Source organism: Lycorma delicatula, chromosome 12 (assembly GCF_047948215.1).
Source record: "Lycorma delicatula isolate Av1 chromosome 12, ASM4794821v1, whole genome shotgun sequence".
NCBI classification, from domain to species: Eukaryota; Metazoa; Arthropoda; class Insecta; order Hemiptera; family Fulgoridae; genus Lycorma; species Lycorma delicatula.
Window position 1 is genome coordinate 603,413 of NC_134466.1, and position 15,002 is coordinate 618,414.

Consider the following 15,002-nt stretch of genomic DNA (forward strand, 5'->3'; position numbering starts at 1 on the left):
AACACATAAATGCAGTAACTGGACAGGTCTCACACGCTTGGAAATAAATCCAAGGATGTTTTGCCAAAATCCACAGATAAGTTTGAAAAGAAGAAAGCATGATTAAGAGGAAAAGGTTTGATAGTAGAAAGAAATTATCTGCCCGCTGTGGAATTAGACAAACACATTCAAAGGAGTACTACTGCAAGATTGTGGGTGGTTATTCTACATACAATTCATCAGGAGATAGGAGTAGTTGAATGGAAGCAGCACATTATTGATCAACTATTATGCACTGATCACCCCAAAAATGTACTTCAATTTGTTGAAGTACATTTGTTTTTTTTCCGATTAGAATGAAGAATGAACTGAGTATAGGTTCATACAAGGGGGACTTCGGCCATCACTGAAATAAATATTCTGCTCAACTAAGAAACCATTCGGTCAGAGTAAGTAACTATCTAAGAGTAAGTAAATATTTCATTTGTCCAATTCGGCAAGCATCCTTTGGCGAAGGTTTTTTTAAATTTGCTTATTTGTATTCGATCGCCGACTTTAAATTTCGGTAATCTAGGATTTTGATACAGTACCAAGTTGAGTCGTCTTAAAACGATGGATTCGTTTCTCTTATTTACATCTTTAGGTTTCATACCGATAGTGCGATGGCGGGTACCATTATATTTAACGAACAATTTCAGGAGTTTAGCATACGGTAACATCTCAACAAGGTCAGCTTGATACGGTCTGAAATTCCTTTCAATTCAACGCGTCTTGTGGGGTAGTTTCGACGAGCCTGACGATGGAGCTCTTTAGCTATTGACGCCTTGACGTTCATTTTTGTATTGGCCGTATTTCATGTGTGTGTGTGAATAGGATGTTTTTTTATTGTACTCATTATTGATACTACTTATTGTAATAAAAATGTCATATGAACTGTATTTTGGATGTAAATTATCAAGACCAATCTTGGGCTCCTCATATTTGTTGCGCTTGTGTAATATTGCTGACTGATAGGCCAAATGGATTTTGTCACGTGCCATTTACAATTCCAACGGTTTGGAGAAAACCAAAGGATCACACCACAGACTGTTATGTTTGTGAAATAAAGATGTCTGGAATAACAGCTAAAACTACATGTACTGTTTAATACCCTGATGTTCCCTCTCTCATGTGGCCATAGCCAAGAGCTTTCAATTTCATAACCACCAGAAACATGGAACTTAGATGAAGATGAAATGTTGAATCTTGTGTTGACTTATCAGTCGATGAAGAAAGAGATCCAACATTTTTAGAAAATAGATTTACTGAATCCCATTTAATTAATCAGTCAGAATTAAATTATTTGGTTCGTGATCTAAATTTAACAAATAATCAAGCAAAAATACTGGCACCAAGACTGAAAGGATGGCATTTTTTACAACCAAACACTAAAATAAATGCTTTCCATGACAGTCATAATTTGAACATTTCCTTTCTTAGTATACTGTAATGATATGGACTCTTTTCTGGAAGCTTTGGAACATATGCGCCATCCTGACAAACGGCGACTTTTTATTGACTCATCAAAGCTTAGTTTGAAAGCTGTTCTACTTCATATTAGAAATAAATACCCATCAATACCATTAACACGCTGTTCACATGGAGTCTTATGAAAATATGAAACTTGTATTGAGCAAGATTCAAACAATGGCATATTTGTAGAGATCTGGAAGTAATAGTGCTTTTACTTGTACTGCAACTTGGATACACCAAGTTCTGTTGGTTTTTGTGCGAGTGGGACAGCAGGGATAGGAAAAACCAATATGTAAAAGAGCAGTGTCAAAGAGAGAGGCATTAACTGTAGGAGAGAAGAATGTTGTTAGTCAGGCATTAGTAAAACCAGAAAAAGTTTTATCTTCCAACACTACACTTAAGCAAGCATTAAGCATTTTTTAAAGGAATGGATCGTAATAATGCGGGGTTTCAGTTTTTAAAAAACAAATTCCCTAATATAGGCGATGCTAAAATAAAGGAAGGTATATTTGTTGGACCACAAATAACAAAAGTTATGAGTGATCCGATGTTTGAATGACTTGGAGGATGCTGCATGAAAATCATTTCAAAATGTGGTAAACAACTTCCTTGGAAACCAGAAATCCAGTAACTACAGAAAACTTGAGTTAACTCCTTCCAAAGTATAAAAAACTTTCGTGTAACATGTCACTCAAAATCCATTTCTTACATTCACATTTGGATTATTTCCCGTAACAATGTCGGCGCTATCAGTGATGAACATTGAAAACGCTTTCACCGGGAAATATCTACAATGGAAACACAATACTAGGGAAATTGGAACCCAAAAATGTTAGCTGATTATTACTGGAATCAAAAGAGGTATCTACCTACAGCAAATTACAGCAGAAAATCCAAAAGAAGTAGATTTTAAGCGAGTACAAAATGCATGTAACGTATTGTTATATTACGCTCACCATACATTTTTTGCTTCAAAAGAAATTTCAATTACAAAAAACTGAGCCCGATAGAAAAAGATCTGTTAACGTATGTTAAATTAGCATTAAAAAAAATACTATAAGAATCAGCCTCATTAACTCTCATTTAACAAACAAAAAATTAAATTTTGTTGACCATTGTAATTAATTTGATGGAGAGGATTTAATAGGAATATTTAAAATTAAATGTAATGAATGTGATAAAATTTTATTGGTAAAACTAACATCTTTTAAAAAGAGATTTATGGAATATTACAATCCTTACACAAACGGAGAGGTATGTCTATTACAGCCGACCATTTATTGTGTAGGCATAGTGTTACGGATTATAAAAATCATTTAGAAATGTTGGAAATTTGCAACAACAGTAATACAATGGTATACTTGAAGAATATGTATTTATAAATTTAAACAAAAGTACGAAATGAAGAATCAACAGATCGTTTTTGAAGATGATTTAAAGACATATTTGGTTGTAGCAGTTGGTTACAGTGTTTACAAATGTAGGAGCGTGACGTTTTATATTTGTTTCAAGTTTTGTGGTTATAAGGGTTTATATTTTGAAAATTTTTATTTTTGTTTGAAGTAAATTTGGAATTTTGTACCGTCTGATGATGCGGGATTCCACGAAAGTCGACTTTTGGATAGGTTTTTACTGTGTTTGATGGTTATTTTGTTGTTTGAGGTTATTTGGCACAGTGGTTAGTTATGTTGAATTATTTAAATTTTCACTAAGATTATATATATATTTTTTTTATTATAGTTAAATATATTCCCATCTGAATGATAATATCACCTTTTGGAGCTCCCTCAAAAGGTTAGAACAAGTTTTCAAAATGCAAAAATCGACTGTGAATTGTTTTTTTTTGTCACACGTATGAATTATTTTCAATTTTTTTTAATTTCTAATATCGGAAAATAAAATTTATTAACCTATCCTTGTGATGATATTTATGAATGTGGAATATTTGCTACTAAAAAAATAGACAGTTATTAATATCAGTTTTTACTAAATTGGACAACAGCCCGATTTAGTAAAAATGGAAATTAGTGGCTATTACTATTCATATGAACTATTTTCATATGACTCAACAAAATTTTTTGTCTTATAAGAATGTACTTTATTATGCTTTAAAAAATTACCCTACCATTTAAAGTTCAATTAATTTTTTCTTTTAGAAACAATATTATTCTATCGATTAATTTTTAAATAATAATAGTAAGAAAATATTTTCTACAACTCTGTTCAACAAGATCATAAATATGTGTATAGATAATTTTCATTAATGTCCTGAATTGTGAATTTGTAGATATTTTTTATATTTAGTATGTTCGTGTAGTATATTTATATTTTAAATAATTAACGCAGTCTTTAATCACGCCTATTTTATCTTTTATGCTGCTCTGACCAAACTTTTATGATAATTTCCCTTGATCCATCTGGGCAAGTGCTGGGACATATGTTTTTTAATCCATGTAGTATCTTTTTTTTTTTATTCTTTACATTATCTGTATTATTATTTACCAATAAGAATAAAAATTTTTTTTATTCCTTCTTTTTATTCCACCAAAAACCCATCATTGGCTTCTAAGAATTTTCTTCTTTTTTTGTGAAGAAAACAATCTAAAGCTTAATTTTTTTGTCATTCAAAATAGGAATACTAAACCACAGTAATCTTCTGCTTCATTAATTTACTAAAGTTACCCTATTTCTAAGTTTATTGATGAAATGATCCATTTGTTTAACGATTGTTAAATGTTATAATTAAATGATTTATTACACAAAAGAATAACTATTTAAAATTTAATAATAAAAATATCGATAATAAAATTATTATAAAATTTTTACTTCCTGAATTATTTTCAATCATGTCATTTATCCATGGACTCCAATACTTTGGATGCGTATGTTCATTTGTTATATTATATTCCTATATACCTTCTCTCCCTACCATTTGTTCCATAATAATATTTGCAAATGAACGTATACTTTTTTGGTTATAAAAAACAAAAACAACAAAAAATTAAATTCTTTTAAGTCTACAATACCTTACTTTTTCATTGCAAAACCTCTCCAGCTTCAGTGGTGAGGTCTTTGCAATTCAATCATTAAAAGTTATTTTTATTTTCATAATAAAACATTTAATAAGAATTTTTCTGAATTTTTTAAAATTTGGGGCCCATATCAATTTTTGGGTTTTTTTTTATTATAATGATTACCAGTTTAAGATTTAAGCATCAAAATATCCCAATTCCAAATAAAAAAAATTTAATTTTGTGGGATCCCTTACTCATTGGGGAAAATTTATTAAATTTTTTTTCTTAAAATAAGTGATCCTTAACAGAAAAATAAATAAATAAAAAAATTGTTTAAAAATATTTAAAAGTATAACTTTTTTTAAGTAGTGAACAAAATTGCTTCTTATTTTGGGGTCCAGGATATATTATGGGAGCCAAAACTACTTAAATTTTAATTGCCCTTTAAGTGACAAAAAAAACAATTGTCTAAAAATAAAAAGTAAATAAAAAAAGCCAAAAATAAAATACAAAATATTGTATATTTTAGAAATGGGGAATAAATTTTCAAAACATTTTTAAAAAATATTCATATATAGATTAAGCTTAACAAATTTGCTTAAGTAGTTTTCTCTAAATCTAACACTCCTTTTAATAAAGGCTAAAGAAAAAGGAAATTTTCAAAAAAACTTTGTGTTTAATGTCCAGGATGTATAATTTTGGTAAAACTGTACGCATTTTGGTACGTTTCAAGAATATGCCTGCAGAAGAAAGGCGATCTGTAGTTAGTCATTTAGTAAAATTATAATTAACTTTATATAATAAATAGATATAATCTAACTTAACTTAACCTACACTCGCTAGTCAAGGTTAGCTAGCAAAGCGAGCATAGGTTAAGTTTGGTTAGATTGTATTTATACTTTTAGATTTATTTATTATGTATATATAAGTTTTAATTTTGTGGGATCCGTTACTCATTGGGGAAAATTTATTAAATTTTTTTTTTCTTAAAATAAGTGATACTTAACAGAAAAAAAAAAAAAAAAAAAAAAATATATATATATATATATATATATATATATATATATTTATTTAGTTACTTAGATAAATTTATTTTGTAAAGTTAGATTATAATTTTAATTTATTTATTTTCTCCTTTCAGTGGCACCATCTAACAACTAATTACAGATTGCCTGCAGGCATCTTCTTGAAAAGTACCGAGATATTTTGATACCCCTATGTATGATGTATAAAATAGCAATAAACTGTTATAAAATATTAAAACTGAACAGAGATAAAGCGAAGGAACAAAAATCATATATTTCAAGTTTAAGAGGTGTGGTTGATTTTTATTAAAAAAAGTTTTTTTTTGTATATGCAATGTAGATAACAAATTTGCTTTAGTAAAGTTTTCTCTAAAATGTCTCTGAAGAAAATCAAAATTGGTTTATTTGTGATGTCCTTCATGCCCCTTAATATGTAGAACTAGCTCTGATAAATTAATTTGTATGATACTATGGAGTCATCCGGTTATCTAATGTAGCTTTCTTCATTTGGGGTCAAATAGACGGTAGCATTCCTTGTTCATATAATTAGTGTGTACTTGTCTGAGCTTATATCCAGTGACAAAATGGGGGCTGTATACAGTATCAAGGAATTTCTAGTGTTAAACATACCGGTTCAGTCTGGTCTTGAACTACCAACCTTTGAAATGGTATAACTAACTCCTTAAGGGGAGGCAGAAACAAAAGATAAACTTTTTTCTGTCATGTAACAGTTCAGCGTTTACTGGTTCCATTGACATATAACACTTGTATATTAGCGAGATATTTCTTTGTGAAATTAATTTTAAAATAATCAATCTGTTACATCTGTAATACATATCTAGAAGAATTACCGTTTTACAAAATCATATAATTTTTTGATAACTAATTGATTTTCCTAATTTTTTTTGTTAAATGTTTGCTAATTTACAATTGTTATGTCGGTGTTATCATCAAATGTAAACAAATACCATGTGATTTTTTTATAGAGTGTATTTCTGACCTAATTTTTTTTTTTTTTTTAACCTTTAGGACCATTGTTAGGTATTACTTCTGAGTATGAGATGAATAACAATTTTTGTGGTGTGTGAAAATGGCATGCCTGACCGGAATTCGAACCCAGGACCTCTAGATGAAACGCTGAGATGGCACCACTCACACCACGGAGGCTGGCTCTAACCTAATGTGCACTACTAAAATATTGAAGTGAGTGTGTTTTTGTAATAGTTTTATGTAATTATTACTTCTAAATATGTCTCATTTCAGTAACAGACTAACCAAAAGCTGTAAAGGAATCAGGGGTAGATATTGATGAATCACCATTGACATTTAAGATTGAGTTGCAAATAAGTACAAATCTGTGAAATTGCCATCTAGTTAGTTCTTTTAAAAAAAATTAAAAAAGTGTCTAAGATATTCATCAGAATATAATGATTTTTATGAACTCTTAGATGTACGTAAACTGTCTAGTATTCTTGTAAATAATTCAATATATAAAACCTGCAAATTTTTATATATTGAATATAATATTATTATTATTAATTATTATTATATTTTGGCCATATAAGATCCACAAATTTGCATGTTGATATAACAACGCAGCTTGAAATCTTTTATTTCCATTGTAATCTATACAAAAAAGTTTACAATTTCTTGGAAATTACAAACTTAGATACAAGTGTTAAATTGTATTAGCATTGACTCTGGTAAAGTTTTGGATGTTCATGTAATGGTAAAATACTGTAATTGTGTTAATAAACATATTGGTGAACATAATATATCCTGTCTGAAAAATTATTAAGGCCGCAGCAAAGGAATGGAAGTAAAAGGCGTAAATGAATTATTTATAAAATCTGTTAATAAATATAATGTTTGTTATGTTAATTATTTAGGAAATGGTGATACCAGGAGCTAATTATCAGTTATTAAACAGAATCCATGTGGTAATATTGAAATAAAAAATTTAGAATGTACAGGATATGTACAGAAGCAAATGCGTAAATTAAAAAGTAATATGAGAGGGAAAAATTATTTGACGGTCTACCTCTTAGCGGTAAGAATCACCTAACCGATAAACTAATAAATCGATTGCAAACCTATTACAGGCAAGCAGTAAGAAATAATTCTGGAGAGATTTGGTTGTTATGCAGTGGGCAATTTGGACAATTTGCTCTAGAAGGGAAAGTATTGTGCACTATTCAATTTTCACCAGATTTTAACATTTTGACACCTTATGTTCCCAAAAATCCAGATGGAAATTTTCCAAATGTTAGTGTTCATATGTGTGTGTTTGATGTAGGCCTCTAAAACACCTTATATCTCCAGAACTATTGGACTAATTTTGACCAAACTTGGTCAGATTACTTCTGCGTATGGGGCATTGATGCCATTAAATTTTCAAATTAAAAGGTCATGGGGATAAGGCTGAATAGTAAGGTCACCCTCAGTCCTAATTAAGGTCATATTTTTCTTAGTTACATTTGTTAATTAAAAAATAACAATATTTGCAATAAAACCTTTTGCAAAATTGCACCCGCACCCCGAAAAATGCTGTTATAGTTTGTCTGCTATATTGTGACGTGACAGTTGAGCGATATAATTAAATAAATGAATAATGTTTAAGGTGTAAAAAACTAACTCGGTCTGGCTGGGTCTCAAACTCAATCGCCTGGTCGAGTCAGTACCTGGTGCGATAAGCCTCGTGATTACATCAGTCTGCCAACCGTACAAGCGAAATTTTTTCTATGTAAGTTGTGAAGTTACATTAGTTTAGTTAGTTCCAACCGTCGCTGCTAGTACCACCACACCTGTGTGAATTAATTACGGTATGCGCGCACGCTTTAGTTAGAATCATCGAATTAATTAAACAAAAAATTATTATATTTAAATAAAATGATAAATATTTGAGAATTAAGTTTGGGTGTACGTGTGTGTGTTAGCCGTGCATCAGAAACAACTCACAATTGTAGAACTTTCCTGAAACGCAGCTTTAGGTGTGTGATGGGAAGGTCCTACAACTGTGTAGTCAGCTTATTTACTTTTTGTCTGTTATTTTGCTCGATCTTCAGACTGGATTAACCAATTTTTACAAAATTTTGTATAGTGACTTCCGAATACAGAATTATTGAATGAATTCTGTTTTATTTTGGACGGAACTAGTCAAGGAAGTTGGGAGATATGGTCATGTTGGGTTCCGTATCTCAAAATTGTATTAAAACGGTTGAATATTTTTTTAAAATATAATTCTTTATTTTCATATTCCGCTTAATTTTCTTCCTAAGCAAGTCTGTCAAGGTTAACTCTCAGTAGCTTGATGAGTTGCATTTCTGGGGTTTGCCAGGAGAGTGAATCAGCTCTGCCGGTTTTTACGTGGATATTGTTGGTGGCTAACATATCTAGAAATAATTTAAATCTGTTCCCGCATTATTTTATTGAATAACAGTAGAAATATTAACAAATAAACCTATATACCTACAAATGAATCTTAAACCGTGAGGAAATATAAACTTAGTCAGAAAAAGTAGGGAATTTTTAGAAAAAATCAGTAAAGTTTGGAAAAATCGCACAACATTTCAGTGAACGTGGTCGACATGTTTAAAATTTCATTTCATTTTTGTTGACATTATTTATATCAATCTTCTTATAATTAAATTCTCTACAATTTATGTTTAATAAATGTACGATTTATTGCCAATTTAACAACGTTATTGTACGTCAAACGTAAAAAAATGTGTTTTTTGACCCTATTTTTGGCGTTTTACACAGGATATCTTAGAAAATAAGAGAGATACATTACCGGGACCTTTTTTTTCGATTTTCCAGCTAGAAAACCATAAGTAACAATTGAATTCGCCCCTTAATTGACCTTCCCAGAATTTCAAAAACCTTAATTTACCCGGAGGAACTGAAGCTTGGGCGAAATCTTTCACTCTGTATAACTCGCTAATGAAACGAAGCGTTTTCGGACCTATGATTATATGAACTTTTTTCTTGTTTTTAGCCTCTAGAATGAGTTGTCAAAGTATTGCCGTATCCTCCTGAATCACTCTGTATATTAGAATGATTTTTCATACTTCTGACAAAAAATGAAAGAAATATAGTATTTATATTTTTAATTTGAAGTAATTATTAGTTGTAAGAATCTAGTAAACTCAATTGTGGTTCTTATATTTATTGCTCAGCATAATAATCACAATCACTTTAAAAAAAAAGTTAGAATTTTTTCTGAATCTCTTCAAATTTTAGTTCTTTTGTTTCTTATTTTATATTGCCCCTCATTTTCTTTCTTTGCAACATTACAGTTTTATAAACTAGAACTAAGAAACCTAAAATTTCTACAGTTGTTTTTTCACTATCGGATCACTTTTGAATAATAATTACAAATTTTATGATTTTTTAAATTCAGAAATTAACATTATAACATTTTTATTATAGCATTCATTATTTTTCAATAATTTTATTTATAGTTTTTATTTTTATAGAAACCCTTTTGTTATAAATTTAACTGTAATTTGGTAATAAATGTATTCGATTCAACCTAATAGATAAATTTAAAAATAATACATAACGATTTCAAAAATAGAAAAAAGAAAAAAAGACATTCACATTTAATTAAAATCAACAAAAAAATTTATATATAGTTAAACATTAAAATTTGAAAACAAATCCTGACGTAGACATAAATTTTTGAACATACAGCATAACATTATAAAATACAATTACAAGAGTACACTAAAATTAATTATGAAAAAATGAATAAATACACAAGTCATTTATATATTTTCATTGCAGGTAAAAGAAAGTTACAGCTTGAAGCAGTATAAATTGATAATGTGAATAAATCACATAGAAATACTTTACAGCAGGCAACAACAGAATATTTTTAGATGACCAGAATCATAATTAATATTTGAAATTTGCTGTTTTTTTGACGCATCATTAATTTACAATTTATTACTCCAAAGTTTAAACGCACTAATCTTCTTGAATCAGAAGATTTAATACTACAAGAAAGTTCTAGTACAGTACAATCTCAACTTATAAAACATCAAGACAGGATGCAAATAGATCAGAGAAATAAAAGAGGATCTGAAGGAAATCGGCCTTGCACCAGAAGACACAACAGGTAAGATAAATTAAATAAGAAAATGAAGAAAAAACACTCGCTTCAGAAAAACACACATTTTTAACACTAGAAAGGGCACAAAGAACGAAACATGTTATAAAGTACTGGGAGGACCGCAAGGCCCAAACAGTCAATCAAAAAGACTTGGATAATGGACTGACTAAAATGTTCTTATGCAATTAAAAATATAAAAAATTACATATATATAATAACTTATTTTCTTATTTTTTTCTTATTTTATTACATATATTCATAATAACTTAACCACCAATACACAGTAACAGAAAAATCTAAAAAAACTAATACCAAATTTCATGGGATACATCATCAGTCTGAACACAATTCTATTTTTTTTGTCTTCAGTCATTTGACTGGTTTGATGCAACTCTCCAAGATTTCCTATTTAGTGCCAGTCATTTCTTTCGGAATACCCCCTACATCATACCTCCCTAACAATTTGTTATACATCGGAGAAGGTATATTTGTTTGATATATTTGTTATTCATCCCAACCGTGTAGGGGGAAGACCACCCACCTTGTGACGTTACTGGTTGCCACACCACCCCCTCTGTTCCAAGCTCCTAGGGGCTTTACAGGAGGTTGTGTTTAGGTTCTCTAGCCGATTACATGTCGCAATCATCAGCTAGGCCTCGGTCGGTCTGCCACCGATGTAAATGCCTCGGCAGACATTTGCATCGGTAAATATAAATCAAAATACATCATCGATACAAATCATGCCAGCGCAGTCAACGTATATTTGACTAGGGTTTAATAGGTCATACGTACCGTATTATTTATTTTATACTCAAATATTAGTTTTAAATAGTAAGCTTTATCAGTAAAACGAATGCTAACTAAGATTAGAGTTTCAAATACCAGACTGCTGATCTATATGTTATTAGGTAGTCTAAAGAGGTAGTAGAAGAAATTTTGGTTAAAAAAGAAATCAATTCGTAAAATTTTACCTCCGTCGTATAAAGTTGAAATCGATTTGTTAGTTTACGTCACTCGTGTGAAAGGCAAAATTCTGTTGATACATTTTGTAAATTAAGCATAGCAGACGTGCGTTGCTCATCATTAAAGCACAATAATTTTTTGATTTATTTATAATCGAAACATAACGGATTTCTTTTTTTTTGTTGCAAAATCCAGAAATATATATATATATACATATATATATATATATATACATATACATATATATATATATACATATACATATATATATACATATATATATAGATTAGAAGCTTTTGAAATGCGGTGCTATAGGAGAATGTTAAAAATCAGACGGGTGGATAAAGTGACAAATGAAAAGGTGTTGCGGCAGATAGATGAAGAAAGAAGCATTTTGATAAATATAGCTAAAAGAAGAGAAACTTATAGGCTTACATATTAAGGCATCCAGGAATAGTCGCTTTAATATTGGAGGGACAGGTAGAAGGAGAAAATTGTGCAGACAGGCAAAGTTTGGAATATGTAAAACAAATTGTTAGGGATGTAGGATGTACGGGGTATACCGAAATGAAACGACTAGTATTAGATAGGGAATCTTGTAGAGCTGCATCAAACCAGTCAAATGTCTGAAGACAAAAATATATATATATATGGCAAATATCAGTACACAGGACCAAAATACTGTTTAGATTTTTATTTTGATCCGATCAGAATAGATTTCGTAATTGTAAATTTGTTTGTTTGTGTTCATTTCTCTAAGTACTTTCAGAACTTTTATTCTGTTAATCTATATATTGATTGCATTCATTATAATTTTCTTCTCGTACTATAAAGGCCTTTTGTAACATTTTATCAAAAATATATTCATAATCAATTGTTAGAAATGAAGTAATATACTCGTACTTATAATGAACCGCATCACATAATATGTTTTTCACTCGATTCTTTCTATATTCTCCTGAAGATGGGTGTAACATGTGAAAACCTTTCGATATATTTTATTGATAAAAGATTGTAGTTCGTTATTATTATTATTATTAATAATTATAATATTTAATTTTTTTTTTGTTTTACAGGGAAAAACGATATCAGATGTTGAAGAAATTTACAAACCATAATGATTTGTTATAATTAAAATTGTAATATCATAATGTATTATTTATTTATGTTATATGTCTGTAATCTGACAGTGTATGATAGACATAAATACTGTTAAGCTGTTCTTATCAAGGTTTTTCCACGTTTTCCCTTGATACAATAGGGCAAATGCCGGAACAGTTCATTTAATATTCCGTGGAATTTAGTTTTTGATATCCTTATTTACATTTAAAATAATAAAAATAAATATTATTTATTTAAAATTTGATTTGTTGTAATTTTTTTCATTACCTATTTAATATGACACGTTAACCGTTAAAACTACACAAATTACCTTTTTGACTGAATACAAGTATAGTAAATAAAAAAAATTGATAGATTCGTCAATAGTATAATAATAACAATAAGTATATACAGAAAACCATCGATGACATACACTTTACAATACCTCAAACCACGCAACTTTGCGTAAACCAACTGTGTGTAGAAGTATGAACCGCGAACTACTAAAGCTATCATTGTACCTTTGATTCGATTATTAACTCCAACGACTGATTGCCAAAGGCAGTGTTTATAACATTTACTACGTAATCGATGTTTTCTTCCAGATTTTAAACGGTAAAAATTGTAAATGGAAGTTTTTGTTTAACTTAAAGCTTCTTAAATGTCGCCTACTCTTTATAGTAAGTCTGATTTTCCAATTCTCTTTTACGGTTTCGTTTTGGTTTACGGTGATATTTAGCCGGTCATGATTCCCTTCGTTCCCCTTCCCAAATCGCTCAATGGCATTGCCCTTTGATCTTCGCTCGCTTCATTAAACGCGTGATTTTGAGAATAATGATGACAAATAAAAATTTGAAGCCATACAATTTATACAAATATTGTATTATAATTACTTCGGAGCAGCCATTTGACCGGTACAGGACCCAAAAATTTGAGTGATCGTAGAATGTGGATTTCAAAAACCTTGTATATTAAAATACTAGTTATAACTGATTACCCGTACTTCACGGGTAAAAAATGGATTTCCCCGGTTCTTAGTGTTACCCGAAAAACGACTAGGAGGTGACCGTACATCGTTTCACATTTTTTTTAATATAAAAAAAATTTTTAATTACGCTTATTTTATGTCTTTTAATTCAGTAACCGGTCACAGGTGCAGTGAATCGCATCGCATACATACGAGGTGCTACCCAAACGTTCGGGGAATTTTACCATAAAAATAAAATAGCTTACCATGACTTATAATTTCCACTATCTCCTTCAAAGTAATCCTCTTGGGCATTGATACATTGATCCCAGCATTTTCCCCATGATTCCATGCATCCCTGGAAGTCTGCAGGTGTAAGTGTTCGAAGCACGTTCTGCATTTCTTCCTGAATCTCCTCAATTGTGTTAAAACGACGGCCTTTTAATTGAAATTTTATTTTCGGAAAGAGAAAAAGGTCGCACGGGGCAAGGTCAGGCGAATAGGGTGGCTGGGGAATCATTACCGTCTTTTTTGAAGCCAAGAAATTCCGAACGGCTAGCGATGTGTGCGCGGGCGCGTTGTCATGGTGCAGAAGCCGGCTGTTGTTACCCCACAGATCTGAACGTTTGCGCCTAATGCTTTCGCGTAACTGCTTCAAAACTTCACGATAGAACATCCCATTGACAGTTTGACCAAGAGGAACAAATTCCTTATGGATAATGCCTTAAATGTCGAAAAAAACAATCATCTTGGACTTCACGTTGCTGGGAACTTTTTGCGTGCTTTTTTTGGTCGCTGTGAACTTGGCGACTTCCACTCGTTTCGCTTGTGCTATTTGGCATTTTATATCGCTCCTGCTTCGTCCATCTTTAGTAATTCTACTTCCCAAATAACAAAATTCTTCTACCTCCATAATCTTTTTCCCTCCTATTAACACTTTCAAACAAAATTTGTAAAGATTTAATTCTGAAAAAATGGCGTAAGGTAAGTTGAATAAAACAAAGAAAAGTTAGAAAATTTTGAATTTTAATTAGAAATAATACGTATTATTTTGTCAGAAAAGTACTTATTTAATGTAAACAAAAATCAAACTCTTTATTGACGAAAAATTTTCTGTTAAAAAATTAAAAAAAAATTGGAAATTACACAAATGTAAAAAAATCTGATGTGGACACCGCATGACTTCCTTATACGCCTATTAAATAACATAAACAATTTTTTTTTTAATGAAAAGTACATAAAATTTTATTTCATTAATACAATTAAATATTGAATTATTATTTATTGTAAACATTTTTTACAATCAGAAGTTAATAATTATTAAT

General features: G+C 30.1%; 1 long non-coding RNA gene across 1 annotated transcript; it reads left to right on the forward strand.

The window, feature by feature from the left end:
* Positions 1-2,815: 2,815 nt before the first annotated feature.
* LOC142332924 (uncharacterized) lies at positions 2,816-12,975 on the forward strand. The gene is made up of 4 exons (XR_012758442.1): positions 2,816-3,169; positions 6,560-6,733; positions 10,319-10,652; positions 12,686-12,975. It is a non-coding gene; the product is annotated as an uncharacterized LOC142332924 (long non-coding RNA).
* The last annotated feature ends 2,027 nt before the right edge of the window (positions 12,976-15,002 follow it).